The following is an 18732-nucleotide window of genomic DNA, read 5'->3' as shown; positions in this document are numbered from 1 at the left end:
CAGTCTTCTTATACTTGAGACGGCATTGTGCCATTTGTAATTAATTCCGATGGAGTTTCTGGGTTTCATCGTCAATAAGAAGGTCAGAGGGATACTGTAAACCTGAAGTGAAGCATCGGAAGCCTTAACTGGTGTCACAGGAATAATTCAAACATAGACAGTAAGAAGTGTCAGTCTTCATGTAGTTAAGTCGGCATTGTGCCTATTGTATTTAATTCCGATGCAATTTCTGTGATGCATCGTCAATAAGAAAGTGAGAGGGATTCAGTAAACCTGAAGTGAAGCATCGTAATCTATAACTAGTGTCACTGGAATGGTTCAAGACATAGACAGTAAGAGGAGTCAGTCTTCTTGTACTTATGACGCCATTGTGCCTTTTGTATTTAATTCCGATGCAATTTCTGTGATTCATCATCAATAAGAAGGTCAGAGGGATACAGTAAACCTGAAGTGAAGCATCGGAATCTATAACTAGTGTCAGAGGAATGGTTCTAAACAAAGAGAGTAAGAACAGCCAGTCTTCTTGTACATACGTCGGCATTGTGCCTTTTGTATTTATTTCCGAGGCAATTTCTGTGTTTCATCGTCAATAAGAAGGTCCAAGGGATACAGTAATCATATAGTGAAGCATCGGAAAATAGAAGTGGTCTCACAGGAAATGTTCAAAACATAGTCAGTAAGAAGAGTCAGTCTTCTTGTACTTAAGTCGGCATTGTGTCTTTTGTATTTAATTCCGATGCAATTTCTGTGTTTCGTCGTCAATATGAAGGTCCAAGGGATACAGGAAACCTGAAGTGAAGCATCGGAATCTATAACTAGTGTCATTGGAATGGTTCAAAACATAGACAGTAAGAGGAGTCAGTCTTCTTGTACTTATGTCGGCATTGTGCCTTTTGTATTTAATTCCGATGCAATTTCTGTGATTCATCGTCAATAAGAAGGTCAGAGGGATACAGTAAACCTGAAGTGAAGCATCGGAATCTATAACTAGTGTCAGAGGAATGGTTCTAAACAAAGAGAGTAAGAACAGCCAGTCTTCTTGTACATACGTCGGCATTGTGCCTTTTGTATTTATTTCCGAGGCAATTTCTGTGTTTCATCGTCAATAAGAAGGTCCAAGGGATACAGTAATCATATAGTGAAGCATCGGAAAATAGAAGTGGTCTCACAGGAAATGTTCAAAACATAGTCAGTAAGAAGAGTCAGTCTTCTTGTACTTAAGTCGGCATTGTGTTTTTTGCATTAATTCCGATGAAATTTCTGTGTTTCGTCGTAAATAAGAAGGTCCAAGTGATACAGTAAATCTGAAGTGAAGCATCGGAATCAATAACTAGTGTCACAGGAATGGTTTAAGTCATAGACAGTAAGAAGAGCCAGTCTTCTTGTACTTAAGTGGGCATTGTGCTTTTTGTATTTAATTCCGATGCAATTTCTGTGTTTCATCGTCAATAAGAAGGTCAAAGTGATACAGTAAACATATAGTGAAGCATCGGAATCTAAAAGTGGTCTCACAGGAAATGGTCTAAACATAGACAGTTAGAACAGCCAGTCCACTTGTACTTAAGTCGGCATTGTGCCTTTTGAAGTTATTTCCGATGGAATTTCTGTGTTTCGTCGTCAATAAGAAGCGCCAAGGGATACAGTAAACCTGAAGTGAAGCATCGGAATCTATATCTAGTGTCACAGGAATGGTTCAAATCATAGAGAGTAAGAAGAGCCAGTCAATCTTGTACTTAAGTCGGCATTGTGCCTTTTGTATTTGATTCCGAGGCAATTTCTGTGTTTCGTCGTCAATAAGAAGGTACAAGGGATACAGTAAACCTGAAGTGTAGCATCGTAATCTATAACTAGTGTCACAGGAATGGTTGAAAACATAGACAGTTATAAGAGCCACTCTTCTTGTACTTAAGTCGGCATCCTGCTTTTGTATTTAATTCCGATGCAACTTCTGTGTTTCATCGCCAATAAGAAGGTCCAAGGGATACAGTAGACAAATAGTGAAGCATCGGAAACTAAAACTGGGCTAACAGGAAATGTTCAAAACATTTCAGTAAGAAGAGTCAGACTTCTTGTACTTAGGTCAGCATTGTGCGTTTTGCATTAATTTCGATGCAATTTCTGTATTTCGTCGTCAATAAGAAGGTCCAAGGCATACAGTAGATCTGAAGTGAAGCATCGGAATTTTCTTCTTGTACTTAAGTCGGCATTCTTCCTTTTGTATTTAATTCCGATGCAATTTCTGTGATGCATCGTCAATAAGAAAATGAGAGGGATTCAGTAAACCTGAAGTGGAGCATCGTAATCTATAACTAGTGTCACTGGAATGGTTCAAAACATAGACAGTAAGAGGAGTCAGTCATCTTGTACTTATGACGCCATTGTGCCTTTTGTATTTAATTTCGATGCAATTTCTGTGATTCATCGTCAATAAGAAGGTCAGAGGGATACAGTAAACCTGAAGTGAAGCATCGGAATCTATAACTAGTGTCAGAGGAATGGTTCTAAACAAAGAGAGTAAGAACAGCCAGTCTTCTTGTACATACGTCGGCATTGTGCCTTTTGTATTTATTTCCGAGGCAATGTCTGTGTTTCATCGTCAATAAGAAGGTCCAAGGGATACAGTAATCATATAGTGAAGCATCGGAAAATAGAAGTGGTCTCACAGGAAATGTTAAGTAAACCTGAAGTGAAGCATCGGAATCTATATCTAGTGTCACAGGAATGGTTCAAATCATAGAGAGTAAGAAGAGCCAGTCTTCTTGTACTTAAGTCGGCATTGTGCCTTTTGTATTTGATTCCGAGGCAATTTCTGTGTTTCGTCGTCAATAAGAAGGTACAAGGGATACAGTATACCTGAAGTGAAGCATCGTAATCTATAACTAGTGTCACAGGAATGGTTGAAAACATAGACAGTTATAAGAGCCACTCTTCTTGTACTTAAGTCGGCATCATGCCTTTGTATTTAATTCCGATGCAACTTCTGTGTTTCATCGCCAATAAGAAGGTCCAAGGGATACAGTAGACAAATAGTGAAGCATCGGAAACTAAAACTGGGCTAACAGGAAATGTTCAAAACATTGTCAGTAAGAAGAGTCAGACTTCTTGTACTTAGGTCTGCATTGTGCGTTTTGCATTAATTTCGATGCAATTTCTGTATTTCGTCGTCAATAAGAAGGTCCAAGGCATACAGTAGATCTGAAGTGAAGCATCGGAATTTTCTTCTTGTACTTAAGTCGGCATTCTGCCTTTTGTATTTAATTCTGATGCAACTTCTGTTTTTCATCGTCAATAAGAATGTCCAAGGGATACAGTAGACAAATAGTGAAGCATCGGAAACACAAACTGGGCTAACAGGAAATGTTCAAAACATAGTCAGTAAGAAGAGTCAGTCTTCTTGTACTTAAGTCGGCATTGTGCCTTTTGTATTTAATTCCGATGCAATTTCTGTGTTTCATCGTCAATAAGAAGGTCCAAGGGATAAAGTAAACATATAGGGAAGCATCGGAAACACAAACTGGGCTAACAGGAAATGTTCAAAACATAGTCAGTAAGAAGAGCCACTCTTCTTGTACTTAAGTCGGCATCATGCTTTTGTATTTAATTCCGATGCAACTTCTGTGTTTCATCGCCAATAAGAAGGTCCAAGGGATACAGTAGACAAATAGTGAAGCATCGGAAACTAAAACTGGGCTAACAGGAAATGTTCAAAACATAGTCAGTAAGAAGAGTCAGTCTTCTTGTACTTAAGTCGGCATTGTGCCTTTTGTATTTAATTCCGATGCAATTTCTCTGTTTCGTTGTCAATAAGAAAGAACAAGGGATACAGTAAACCTGAAGCGAAGCATCGGAATCTATAACTAATGTCACAGGAATGGTTCAAAACATAGACAGTTAGAAGAGCCAGTCCTCTTGTACTTGAGTCTGCATTGTGCCTTTTGTATTTAATTCCGATGCAATTTCTGTGTTTCGTCGTCAATAAGAAGGTCAGAGGGATACAGGAAACCTGAAGTGAAGCATCGGAATCCTTAACTAGGGTTCACAGGAATGGTTCAAAACATAGACAGTAAGAAGAGTCAGTCTTCTTGTACTTAAGTCGGCATTTTGCCTTTTGTATTTAATTCCGATGCAATTTCTGTCCTTCGTCGTCAATAAGAAGGTCCAAGGGACACAGTAAACCTGAAGTGATGCATCGGAATCAAAAACCGGTCTCACTGGAAAGGTTCAAATCATAGACAGTAAGAAGAGTCAGTCTTCTTGTACTTATGTCGGCATTGTGCCTTTTGTATTTAATTCCGATGCAATTTCTGTGATTCATCGTCAATAAGAAGGTCAGAGGGATACAGTATACCTGAAGTGAAGCATCGGAATCTATAACTAGTGTCAGAGGAATGATTCTAAACATAGACAGTAAGAACAGTCAGTCTTCTTGGACTTAAGTCGGCATTGTGCCTTTTGTGTTTATTTCCGATGCAATTTCTGTGTTTCGTCGTCAATAAGAAGGTCCAAGGGATACAGTAAACCTGAAGTGAATCATCGGAATATATATCTAGTGTCACAGGAATGGTTCAAAACATAGACAGTAAGAAGAGCCAGTCTTCTTGCACTTAAGTCGGCATTGTGCCTTTTGTATTTGATTCCGAGGCAATTTCTGTGTTTCGTCGTCAATAAGAAGGTACAAGGGATATGGTAAACCTGAAGTGAAGCATCGGAATCTATAACTAGTGTCACGGGAATGGTTAAAACTTAGACAGTAAGAAGAGTCAGTCTTCTTGTACTTAAGACGGCATTGTGCCTTTTGTATTTAATTCCGATGCTATTTCTGTTTTTCGTCGTCAATTAGAAGGTCCAAGGGATACTGTAAACCTGAAGTGAAGCATCGGAATCTAAAACCCGTCTCATAGACAGTAAGAGGAGCCAGTCTTCTTATACTTGAGTCGGCATTGTGCCATTTGTATTTAATTCCGGTGGATTTTCTGGGTTTCATCGCCAATAAGAAGGTCAGAGGGATACAGTAAACCTTAAGTGAAGCATCGGAATCCTTAACTGGTGTCACTGGAATGGTTCAAAACATAGACAGTAAGAAGAGTCAGTCTTCTTGTACTTAAGTCGGCATTGTGCTTTTTGTATTTAATTCCGATGCAACTTCTGTGACTCATCGTCAATGAGAAGGTCAGAGGGATTAAGTAAACCTGAAGTGAAGCATCGTAATCTATAACTAGTGTCACTGGAATGGTTCAAAACATAGACAGTAAGAGCAGTCACTCTTCTTGTACTGATGTCGGCATTGTGCCTTTTGTTTTTAATTCCGATGCAATTTTTGTGATTCATCGTCAATAAGATGGTCAGAGGGATACAGTAAACCTGAAGTGAAGCATCGGAATCTATAACTAGTGTCAGAGGAATGGTTCTAATCATAGACAGTAAGAACAGCCAGTCTTCTTGTACTTAAGTCGGCATTGTGCCTTTTGTATTTATTTCCGATGCAATTTCTGTGTTTCGTCGTCAATAAGAAGGTCCAAGGGATACAGTAAACCTGAAGTGAAGCATCGGAATCTATATCTAGTGTCACAGGAATGGTTCAAAACTGAGACAGTAAGAACAGCCAGTCTTCTTGCACTTAGGACGGCATTGTGCCTTTTGTATTTGATTCCGAAGCAATTTCTGTGTTTCGTCGTCAATAAGAAGATACAAGGGATACAGTAAACCTGAAGTGAAGCATCGGAATCTATAACTAGTGTCACAGGAATGGTTCAAAACATACCCAGTAAGAAGAGCCAGTCTTCATGTACTTAATTCGGCATTGTGTCTTTTCTATTTAATTCCGATGCAATTTCTGTGTTTCATCGTCACTAAGAAGGTCAGAGGCAAACAGTAAACCTGAAGTGAAGCATCGGAATCTATAACTAGTGTCACAGGCATGGTTCAAATCATAGACAGTAAGAAGGGCCTGTCTTCTTGTACTGAAGCCGGCATTGTGCCATTTGTATTAAATTCCGATGCAATTTCTGTGTTTCGTTGTCAATACGAAGGTCCAAGGGATACAGTATACCTGAAGTGAAGCATCGGAATCGATAACTAGTGTCACAGGAATGGTTCAAAATATAGACTGTAAGAAGGGTCAGCCTTCTTGTCCTTAAGTCGGCATTGTGCTTTTTGTATTTAATTCCGATGCAATTTCTATGTTTCGTCGTCAATAAGTAGGTCCAAGGGATACAGAAAACCTGACGTGAAGCATCGGAATCTGTAACTAGTGTCACAGGAATAATTCAAAACGTAGACAGTATGAAGAGCCAGTCTTCTTGTACATAGGTCGGCATCGTGCCTTTTCAAAATTTATTCCGTAGCAATTTCTGTGTTTCGTCGTAAATAAGAAGGTCCAAGGGACACAGAAAACCTGAAGGGAAGCATCGGAACTTATAACTAGTGTGACAGGAATGGATCAAAACATAGACAGTAAGAAGAGCCAGTCGTCTTGTACTTATGTCGGCATTGTGCCTTTTGTATTTAATTCCGATGCATTTTCTGTGATTCATCGTCAATTAGAAGGTCAGAGGGATTCAGTAAACCTGATGTGAAGCATCGTAATCTATAACTAGTGTCACTGGAATGGTTCTAAACATAGACAGTAAGAGGAGTCAGTCTTCTTGTACTTATGTCGGCATTGTGTCTTGATTTTAATTCCGATGCAATTTCTGTGATTCATCGTCAATAAGATGGTCAGAGGGATACAGTAAACCTGAAGTGAAGCATCGGAATCTATAACTAGTGTCACAGGAATGGTTCTAATCATAGACAGTAAGAACAGCCAGTCTTCTTGTACTTAAGTCGGCATTGTGTCTTTTGTAATTATTTCCGATGCAATTTCTGTGTTTCGTCGTCAATAAGAAGGTCCAAGGGATACAGTAAACCTGAAGGGAAGCATCGGAATCAATAACTAGTGTCACAGGAATGGTTCAAACATAGACAGTAAGAAGAGCCACTCTTCTTGTACTTAAGTCGGCATTGAGCATTTTGTATTTAATTCCGATGCAATTTATGTGTTTCATCGTCAATTAGAAGTCCAAGGTATACAGTAAACCTGAAAAGAAGCATCGGAATCTAAAACCGGTCTCACAGGAAAGGTTCAATTCATAGACAGTTAGAAGAGGCAGTCCTCTTGTACTTGAGTCGGCATTGTGACTATTGTATTTAATTCCGATGCAATTTCTTTGTTTCATCGTCAATAAGAAGGTCAGAGGGATACAGTAAACCTGAAGTGAAGCATCGTTATCTATAACTAGTGTCACAGGAATGGTTCAGAACATAGACAGTAAGAAGAGTCGGTGTTCTTGTACATAAGTCGGCATTATGCATTTTGTATATAATTCCGATGCAATTTCTGTGTTTCATCGTCAATAAGAAGGTCAGGGGGATGCAGTAAACCTGAAGTGAAGCATCGGAATCTATAACTAGTGTCACAGGAATGGTTTAAAGTATAGACACTAAGAAGAGTCAGTTTTGTTGTACTTAAGTCGGCATTGTGCCTTTTCTATTTCATTCCGATGCGTTTTCTGTGTTTCGTCGTCAATAAGCAGATCCAAGGGATACAGTAAACCTGAACTGAAGCATCGGAATCTAAAACCGGGCTCACAGGAAAGGTTCAAAACAGAGACAGTAAGAAGAGCCACTCCATTTGTACTTGAGTCAGCATTGTGCCTATTGCATTTAATTGCGATGCAATATCTCTGTTTCATCGGCAATAAGAAGGTAAGAGGGTTACAGTAAACCTGAAGTGAAGCATCGGAATCTGAAACTGGCCTCACAGGAATGGTTCAAGACATACCCAATAAGAAGAGCCAGTCTTATTGTTCTTAAGTCGGCATTGTGTCTTTTCTATTTAATTCCGATGCAATTTCAGTGTTTCATCGTCAATAAGAAGGTCAGAGGGATACAGTAAACCTGAAGTGAAGCATCGGAATCTGTAACTAGTGTCACAGGCATGGTTCAAATCATAGACAGTAAGAAGAGCCAGTCTTCTTGTACTGAAGCCGCCATTGTGCCTTTTGTAATTAATTCCGATGCAATTTCTGTGTTTCATCGTCAATAAGAAGGTCCAGGGGATACAGTAGACATATAGTGAAGCATCGGAAACTAAAACTGGTCTCACAGGAAATGTTCAAAACATAGTCAGCAAGAAGAGTCAGTCTTCTTGAACTTAAGTCGGCATTGTGCCTTTAGTATTTAATTCCGATGCAATTTCTGTGTTTCGTCGTCAATAAGAAGGTCCAAGGGATACAGTAAACCTAAAGTGAGGCATCGGAATCTATAACTAGTGTCTCAGGAATGGTTCAAACCATAGACAGTAAGAAGAGCCAGTCTTCTTGTACTTAAGTCGGCATTGTGCCTTTTCTATTTAATTCCGATGCCATTTCTGTGTTTCGCCGTCAATAAGAAGGTCCAAGGGATACAGTAAATATATAGTGAAGCATCGGAATCTAAAACTGGTCTCACAGGAAATGTTCAAACATAGTCAGTAAGAAGAGTCAGTCTTCTTGTACATAAGTCGGCATTGTGCCTTATGTATTTAATTCCGATGCAATTTCTGTGTTTCGTCGTCAATAAGAAGGAACAAGGCATACAGTAAACATGAAGAGAAGAATCGGAATCTGTAACTAGTGTCACAGGAATGGTTCAAACATAGACAGTAAGAAGAGCCAGTCTTCTTGTACTTTAGTTGGCATTGTGCCTTTTGTATTTATTTCCGATGCAATTTCTGTGTATCGTCGTCAATAAGAAGGTCCAAGGGATACAGGAAACCTGAAGTGAAGCATCGGAATCCATAACTAGTGTCACAGGAATGGTTCAAATCGTAGACAGTAAGAAGAGCCAGTCTTCCTGTACTTAAGTCGGCAATGTGGCTTTTGTATTTATTGCGATGCAATTTCTGTGATTCATCGTCAATAAGAAGGTCCAAGGGAAACAGTAAACCTGAAGTGAAGCATCGGAATCTATAACTAGTGTCACAGGAATGGATCAGAACATCGACGGTAAAAAGAGCCGGTCTTCTTGTACTTAAGTCGGCATTGTGCCTTTTGTATTTAATTTCGATGCAATTTCTGTGTTTCATCGTCAATAAGAAGGTCCAAGGGATACAGTAAACGTATCGTGAAGCATCGGAATCTAAAACTGGTCTCACAGGAAATGTTAAAAGCATCGTCAGTAAGAAGAATCAGTCTTCTTGTACTTAAGCCGGCATTGTGCCTTTTGTATTTAATTTCGATGCAATTTCTGTGTTTCATCGTCAATAAGAAGGTCCCACGGATACAGTAAACGTATAGTGAAGCATCGGAATCTAAAACTGGTCTCACAGGAAATGTTCAAAGCATCGTCAGTAAGAAGAGTCAGTCTTTTTGTACTTCAGTCGTCATTGTGCCTTTTGTATTAAATTCCGATGCAATTTCTGTGTTTCATCGTCAATAAGAAGGTCCAAGGGATTCAGTAAGCCTGAAAAGAAGCATCGGAATCTAAAACCGGTCTCACACGAAAGGTTCAATTCATAGACAGTTAGAAGAGCCAGCCCTCTTGTACTTGAGTCGGCATTGTGACTTTTGTATTTATTCCCGATGCAATTTCTTTGTTTCATCGTCAATAAGAAGGTCAGAGGTATACAATAAACCTGAAGTGAAGAATCGAATCTATAACTAGTGTCACAGGAATGGTTCAAAACATAGACAGTAAGAAGAGTCGGTCTTCTTGTACGTAAGTCGGCATTGTGCATTTTGTATTTAATTCCGATGCAATTTCTGTGTTTCATCGTCAATAAGAAGGTCAGGGGGATACACTAAACCTGAAGTGAAGCATCGGAATCTATAACTAGTGTCACAGGAATGGATTAAAATATAGACTCTAAGAAGAGTCAGTTTTCTTGTACTTAAGTCGGAATTGTGCCTTTTCTATGTCATTCCGAAGCAATATCTGTGTTTCATCGTCAATAAGAAGATCAGAGGGATACAGTAAACCTGAAGTGAAGCTTCGGAATCCATAACTAGTGTCACAGGAATGGTTAAAAACATACACAGTTAAAAGAGTAAGTTTTCTTGTACTGAAGTCGGCATTGTGCCTTTTCTATTCAATTTCGATGCAATTTCTGTGTTTCGTCGTCAATAAGAAGTTCCAAGGGATACAGTAAACCTGAAGTGAATCATCGGAATCTGAAACCAGTCTCACAAGAAAGGTTAAAAATATAGACAGTAAGTAGAGTCAGTCTTCTTGTATTTAAGTCGGCATTGCGCCTTTAGTATTTAATTCCGATGCAACTTCTGTGTTTCACCGTCAATAAGAAGGTCCAAGGGATACAGTAGACATACAGTGAAGCATCGGAAACTAAAACTGGTCTCACAGGAAATGTTCAAAACATAGTCAGTAAGAAGAGTCTGTCTTCTTGTACTTAAGTCGGCATTGTGCCATTAGTATTTAATTCCGATGCAATTTCTATGTATCAACGTCAATAAGGTGGTCCAAGGGATGCAGTAAACCTGAACTGAAGCATCGGAATATAAAACCGGGCTCACAGGAAAGGTTCAAAACATAGACAGTAAGAAGAGCCACTCCTCATGTACTTTGGTGAGCATTGTGTCTATTGTATTTAATTCCGATGCAATATCTCTGTTTCATCGGCAATAAGAAGGTCAGAGGAATGCAGTAAACCTGAAGTTAAGCATCGGAATCTGAAACTGGTCTCACAGGAATGGTTCAAAACATAGCCAGTAAGAAGAGCCAGTCTTTTTGTACTTAAGCCGGCATTGTGTCTTTTCTATTTAATTCCGATGCAATTTCTGTTTTTCATCGTCAATAAGAAGGTCAGAGGGATACAGTAAACCTGAAGTGAAGCATCGGAATCTATAACTAGTGTCACAGGCATGGTTCAAATCATAGACAGTAAGAAGAGCCAGTGTTCTTGTACTGAAGCCGGCATTGTGCCTTGTGTATTAAATTCCTATGCAATTTCTGTGTTTCGTCGTCAATACGAAGGTCCAAGGGATACAGTTAACTTGAAGTGAAGCATCGGAATCCATAACTAGTGTCACAGGAATGGTTAAAAACATACACAGTAAGAAGAGTAAGTTTTCTTGTACTGAAGTCGGGATTGTGCCTTTTCTATTTAATTTCGATGCAATTTCTGTGTTTCGTCGTCAATAAGAAGGTCCAAGGGATACAGTACACCTGACGTGAAGCATCGGAATCTATAAGTAGTGTCACAGGAATGGTTCAAAACATAGACAGTAAGAAGTGCCAGTCTTCTTGTACTTAAGTCAGCATTGTGCCTTTTGTAATTAATTCCGATGCAATTTCTGTGTTTCATCGTCAATAAGAAGGTCCAGGGGATACAGTAGACATATAGTGAAGCATCGGAAACTAAAACTGGTCTCACAGGAAATGTTCAAAACATAGTCAGTAAGAAGAGTCAGTCTTCTTGTACTTAAGTCGGCATTGTGCCTTTAGTATTTAATTCCGATGCAATTTCTGTGTTTCGTCGTCAATAAGAAGGTCCAAGGGATACAGTAAACCTAAAGTGAGGCATCGGAATCTATAACTAGTGTCACAGGAATGGTTCAAACCATAGACAGTAAGAAGTGCCAGCCTTCTTGTACTTAAGTCGGCATTGTGCCTTATCTATTTAATTCCGATGCAATTTCCGTGTTTCGTCGTCAATAAGAAGGTCCAAGGGATACAGTAAACATATAGTGAAGCATCGGAATCTAAAACTGGTCTCACAGGAAATGTTCAAACATAGTCAGTAAGAAGAGTCAGTCTTCTTGTACATAAGTGGGCATTGTGCCTTTTGTATTTAATTCCGATGCAATTTCTGTGTTTCGTCGTCAATAAGAATGAACAAGGGATACAGTAAACCTGAAGTGAAGCATCGGAATCTGTAACTAGTGTCACAGGAATGGTTCAAAACATAGCTAGTAAGAAGAGCCAGTCTTCTTGTACTTAAGTTGGCATTGTGCCTTTTGTATTTATTTCCGATGCAATTTCTGTGTTTCGTCGTCAATAAGAAGGTCCAAGGGATACAGGAAACCTGAAGTGAAGCATCGGAATCCATAACTAGTGTCACAGGAATGGTTCAAATCGTAGACAGTAAGAAGAGCCAGTATTCTTGTACTTAAGTCGGCAATGTGGCTTTTGTATTTATTGCGATGCAATTTCTGTGTTTCGTCGTCAATAAGAAGGTCCAAGGGAAACAGTAAACCTGAAGTGAAGCATCGGAATCTATTACTAGTGTCACAGGAATGGTACAGAACATCGACAGTAAAAAGAGCCGGTCTTCTTGTACTTAAGTCGGCATTGTGCCTTTTGTATTTAATTTCGATGCAATTTCTGTGTTTCATCGTCAATAAGAAGGTCCAAAGGATACAGTAAACGTATAGTGAAGCATCGGAATCTAAAACTGGTCTCACAGGAAATGTTAAAAGCATCGTCAGTAAGAAGAATCAGTCTTCTTGTACTTAAGCTGGCATTGTGCCTTTTGTTTTTAATTCCGATGCAATTTCTGTGTTTCATCGTCAATAAGAAGGTCCAAGCGATACAGTAAACCTGAAAGGAAGCATCGGAATCTAAAACCGGTCTCACACGATAGGTTCAATTCATTCACAGTTAGAAGAGCCAGTCCTCTTGTACTTGAGTCGGCATTGTGACTTTTGTATTTATTCCCGATGCAATTTCTTTGTTTCATCGTCAATAAGAAGGTCAGAGGTATACAGTAAACCTGAAGTGAAGCATCGGAATCTATAACTAGTGTCGCAGGAATGGTTCAAAACATAGACAGTGAGAAGAGTCGGTCTTCTTGTACTTAAGTCGGCATTGTGCATTTTGTATTTAATTCCGATGCAATTTCTGTGTTTCATCGTCAATAAGAAGGTCAGGGGGATACACTAAACCTGAAGTGAAGCATCGGAATCTATAACTAGTGTAACAGGAATGGATTAAAATATAGACACCAAGAAGAGTCAGTTTTCTTGTACTTAAGTCGGAATTGTGCCTTTTCTATGTCATTCCGATGCAATATCTGTGTTTCATCGTCAATAAGAAGATCAGAGGGATACAGTAAACCTGAAGTGAAGCATCGGAATCTGAAACTGGTATCACAGGAATGTTTCAAAACATAGCCAGTAAGAAGAGCCAGTCTTCTTGTACTTAAGCCGGCATTGTGTCTTTTCTATTTAATTCCGATGCAATTTCTGTGTTTCATCGTCAATAAGAAGGTCAGAGGGATACAGTAAACCTGAAGTGAAGCATCGGAATCTATAACTAGTGTCACAGGCATGGTTCAAATCATAGACAGTAAGAAGAGCCAGTGTTCTTGTACTGAAGCCGGCATTGTGCCTTTTGTATTAAATTCCTATGCAATTTCTGTGTTTCGTCGTAAATACGAAGGTCCAAGGGATACAGTAAACCTGAAGTGAAGCATCGGAATCGATAACTAGCGTCACAGGAATGGTTCAAAACATTGACAGTAAAAAGATCAGTCAACTTGTACTTAAGTCGGCATTGTGCCTTTTGTATTTAATTTCGATGCAATTTCTGTGTTTCGTCGTCAATAAGAAGGTCCAAGGGATACAGTAGACTTATAGTGAAGCTTCGGAAACTAAAACTGGTCTCACAGGAAATGTTCAAAACATAGTCAGTAAGAAGAGTCAGTCTTCTTGTACTTAAGTCGGCATTGTGCCATTAGTATTTAATTCCGATGCAATTTCTGTGTTTCGTCGTCAATAAGAAGGTCCAAGGGATACAGTAAACCTGAAGTGAGGCATCGGAATCTATAACTAGTGTCACAGGAATGGTTCAAACCATAGACAGTAAGAAGTGCCAGTCTTCTTGTACTTAAGTCGGCATTGTGTCTTTTCTATATAATTCCGATGCAATTTCTGTGTTTCATCGTCAATAAGAATGTCAGAGGGATACAGTATACCTGAAGTGAAGCATCGGAAACCATAACTAGTGTCACAGGAATGGTTCAAACCATAATCAGTAAGAAGTGTAAGTTTTCTTGTACTTAAGTCGGCATTGTGTCTTTTCTATTCAATTCCGATGCAATTTCTGTGTTTCGTCGTCAATAACAAGTTCCAAGGGATACAGTAAACGTGAAGTGAAGCATCTGAATCTATAACTAGTGTCACAGGAACGGTTCAAAATATAGATATTTAGATGAACCAGTCTTCTTGTACGTAAGTCGGCATTGTGCCTTTTATATTTAATTCCGATGCAATTTCTATGTTTCGTCGTCAATTAGAAGGTGCAAGGGATACAGTAAATCTGACGTGAAGCATTAAAATCTGTAACTAGTGTCACAGGAATGGTTCAAAACATAGACAGTAAGAGGAGCCAGTCTTCTTCTACTTACGTCGGCATTGTGCCTTTTCATAATTTATTCCGATCCAAAATCTGTTTTTCGTCGTCAATAAGAAGGTCCAAGGGATACAGTAAACCTGAAGTGAAGCATCGGAATCTATGACTAGTGTCACAGGAATGGTTCAAATCATAGACAGTAAGAAGAGTCAGTCGTCTTGTACTTAAGTCGGCATTGTGCCTTTTGTATTTAATTCCGATGCAATTTCTGTGTTTCGTCGTCAATAAGAAATTCCTAGGGATACAGCAAACCTGAAGTGAAGCATCGGAACCTATAACTAGTGTCACAGGAATGGTTCGAAACATAGACAGTAAGAAGAGCCAGTCGTCTTGTACTTAAGTAGGCATTGTGCATTTTGTATTTAATTCCGATGCAATTTCTGTGTTTCGTCGTCAATAAGAAGGTCCAAGGGATACAGTAAACCTAAAGTGAGGCATCGGAATCTATAACTAGTGTCACAGGAATGATTCAAACCATAGACAGTAAGAAGTGCCAGTCTTCTTGTACTTACGTCGGCATTGTGGCTTATCTATTTAATTCCGATGCAATTTCTGTGTTTCGTCGTCAATAAGAAGGTCCAAGGGATACAGTAAACATATAGTGAAGCATCGGAATCTAAAACTGGTCTCACAGGAAATGTTCAAACATAGTCAGTAAGAAGAGTCAGTCTTCTTGTACTTAAGTCGGCATTGTGCCTTTTGTATTTAATTACGATGCAATTTCTGTGTTTCGTCGTCAATAATTAGGTCCAAGGGATACAGTAAACCTGAAGTGAGGCATCGGAATCTATAACTAGTGTCACAGGAATGGTTCAAACCATAGACAGTAAGAAGAGCCAGTCTTCTTGTACTTAAGTCGGCATTGTGCCTTTTCTATTTAATTCCGATGCAATTTCTGTGTTTCGTCGTCAATAAGAAGGTCCAAGGGATACAGTAAACATATAGTGAAGCATCGGAATCTAAAACTGGTCTCACAGGATGTGTTCAAACATAGTCAGTAAGAAGAGTCAGTCTTCTTGTACATAAGTCGGCATTGTGCCTTTTGTATTTAATTCCGATGCAATTTCTGTGTTTCGTCGGCAATAAGAATGAACAAGGGATACAGTAAACCTGAAGTGAAGCATCGGAATCTGTAACTAGTGTCACAGGAATGGTTCAAAACATAGACAGTAAGAAGAGCCAGTCTTCTTGTACTTAAGTTGGCATTGTGCCTTTTGTATTTATTTCCGATGCAATTTCTGTGTTTCGTCGTCAATAAGAAGGTCCAAGGGATACAGGAAACCTGAAGTGAAGCATCGGAATCCATAACTAGTGTCACAGGAATGGTTCAAATCGTAGACAGTAAGAAGAGCCAGTATTCTTGTACTTAAGTCGGCAATGTGGCTTTTGTATTTATTGCGATGCAATTTCTGTGTTTCATCGTCAATAAGAAGGTCCAAGGGAAACAGTAAACCTGAAGTGAAGCATCGGAATCTATTACTAGTGTCACAGGAATGGTTCAGAACATCGACAGTAAAAAGAGCCGGTCTTCTTGTACTTAAGTCGGCATTGTGCCTTTTGTATTTAATTTCGATGCAATTTCTGTGTTTCATCGTCAATAAGAAGGTCCAAAGGATACAGTAAACGTATAGTGAAGCATCGGAATCTAAAACTGGTCTCACAGGAAATGTTAAAAGCATCGTCAGTAAGAAGAATCAGTCTTCTTGTACTTAAGCTGGCATTGTGCCTTTTGTATTTAATTTCGATGTAATTTCTGTGTTTCATCGTCAATAAGAAGGTCCAAGGGATACAGTAAACGTATAGTGAAGCATCGGAATCTAAAACTGGTCTCACAGGAAATGTTCAAAGTACCGTCAGTAAGAAGAGTCAGTCTTCTTGTACTTAAGTCGGCATTGTGCCTTTTGTATTTAATTCCGATGCAATTTCTGTGTTTCATCGTCAATAAGAAGGTCCAAGGGATACAGTAGACCTGAAAAGAAGCATCGGAATCTAAAACCGGTCTCACACGAAAGGTTCAGTTCATAGACAGTTAGAAGAGCCAGTCCTCTTGTACTTGAGTCGGCATTGTGACTTTTGTATTTATTCCCGATGCAATTTCTTTGTTTCATCGTCAATAAGAAGGTCAGAGGTATACAGTAAACCTGAAGTGAAGCATCGGAATCTATAACTAGTGTCGCAGGAATTGTTCAAAACATAGACACTGAGAAGAGTCGGTCTTCTTGTACTAAAGTCGGCATTGTGCATTTTGTATTTAATTCCGATGCAATTTCTGTGTTTCATCGTCAATAAGAAGGTCAGGGGGATACACTAAACCTGAAGTGAAGCATCGGAATCTATAACTAGTGTAACAGGAATGGATTAAAATATAGACACTAAGAAGAGTCAGTTTTCTTGTACTTAAGTCGGAATTCTGCCTTTTCTATGTCATTCCGATGCAATATCTGTGTTTCATCGTCAATAAGAAGATCAGAGGGATACAGTAAACCTGAAGTGAAGCATCGGAATCTGAAACTGGTATCACAGGAATGTTTCAAAACATAGCCAGTAAGAAGAGCCAGTCTTCTTGTACTTAAGCCGGCATTGTGTCTTTTCTATTTAATTCCGATGCAATTTCTGTGTTTCTTCGTCAATAAGAAGGTCAGAGGGATACAGTAAACCTGAAGTGAAGCATCGGAATCTATAACTAGTGTCACAGGCATGGTTCAAATCATAGACAGTAAGAAGAGCCAGTGTTCTTGTACTGAAGCCGGCATTGTGCCTTTTGTATTAAATTCCTATGCAATTTCTGTGTTTCGTCGTAAATACGAAGGTCCAAGGGATACAGTAAACCTGAAGTGAAGCATCGGAATCTATAACTAGTGTCACAGGAATGGTTCAAATCATACACAGTAAGAAGAGTAAGTTTTCTTGTACTGAAGTCGGCATTGTGCCTTTTCTATTTAATTTCGATGCAATTTCTGTGTTACGTCGGCAATAAGAAGTTCCAAGGGATTCAGTAAACCTGAAGTGAATCATCGGAATCTGAAACCAGTCTCACAAGAAAGGTTAAAAATATAGACAGTAAGAAGAGTCAGTCTTCTTGTATTTAAGTCTGCATTGCGCCTTTAGTATTTAATTCCGATGCAACTTCTGTGTTTCATCGTCAATAAGAAGGTCCAAGGGATACAGTAGACTTATAGTGAAGCATCGGAAACTAAAACTGGTCTCACAGGAAATGTTCAAACATAGTCAGTAAGAAGAGTCAGTCTTCTTGTACTTAAGTCGGCAATGTGCCATTAGTATTTAATTCCGATGCAATTTCTGTGTTTCGTCGTCAATAAGAAGGTCCAAGGGATACAGTAAACCTGAAGTGAGGCATCGGAATCTAAAACTAGTGTCACAGGAATGGTTCAAACCATAGACAGTAAGAAGTGCCAGTCTTCTTGTACTTAAGTCGGCATTGTGCCTTTTGTATTTAATTACGATGCAATTTCTGTGTTTCGTCGTCAATAAGGAGGGCCAAGGGATACAGTAAACGTGAACTGAAGCATCGGAATCTGAAACCGGGCTCACAGGAAAGGTTCAAAACATAGACAGTAAGAAGAGCCGCTCATCTTGTACTTGAGCCGGCATTGTGCCTATTGTATTTACTTCCGATGCAATTTCTGTGTTTCATCGGCAATAAGAAGGTTAGATGGATACAGTAAACCTGAAGTGAAGCTTAGAAATCTATAACTAGTGTCACAGGAATGGTTCAAAACTTAGACAGTAAGAAGAGTCAGTCTTCTTGTACTTAAGTCGGCATTGTGATTTTTTTTTAATTGCGATGCAATTTCTGTGTTTCATCGTCAATAAGAAGGTCAGAGGGATACAGTAAACTTGAAGTGAAGCATCGGAATCTATAACTAGTGTCACAGGAATGGTTCAAAACATAGACAGTAAGAAGAGTCCGTTTTCTTGTACTTAAGTCGGCATTGTGTCTTTTCTATTTAATTCCGATGAAATTTCTGTGTTTCATCGTCAATAAGAATGTCAGAGGGATACAGTATACCTGAAGTGAAGCATCGGAAACCATAACTAGTGTCACAGGAATGGTTCAAACCATACTCAGTAAGAAGTGTAAGTTTTCTTGTACTTAAGTCGGCATTGTGTCTTTTCTATTTAATTCCGATGCAATTTCTGTGTTTCGTCGTCAATAACAAGTTCCAAGGGATACAGTAAACGTGAAGTGAAGCATCTGAATCTATAACTAGTGTCACAGGAACGGTTCAAAATATAGACATTTAGAAGAACCAGTCTTCTTGTACTTAAGTCGGCATTGTGCCTTTTGTATTTAATTCCGATGCAATTTCTATGTTTCGTCGT

This window comes from Schistocerca serialis, unplaced genomic scaffold, assembly GCF_023864345.2.
Source record: "Schistocerca serialis cubense isolate TAMUIC-IGC-003099 unplaced genomic scaffold, iqSchSeri2.2 HiC_scaffold_1370, whole genome shotgun sequence".
NCBI classification, from domain to species: domain Eukaryota; kingdom Metazoa; phylum Arthropoda; class Insecta; order Orthoptera; family Acrididae; genus Schistocerca; species Schistocerca serialis.
The sequence above is the reverse complement of the archived record's forward strand: the minus strand, read 5'-3'. Positions refer to the sequence as shown.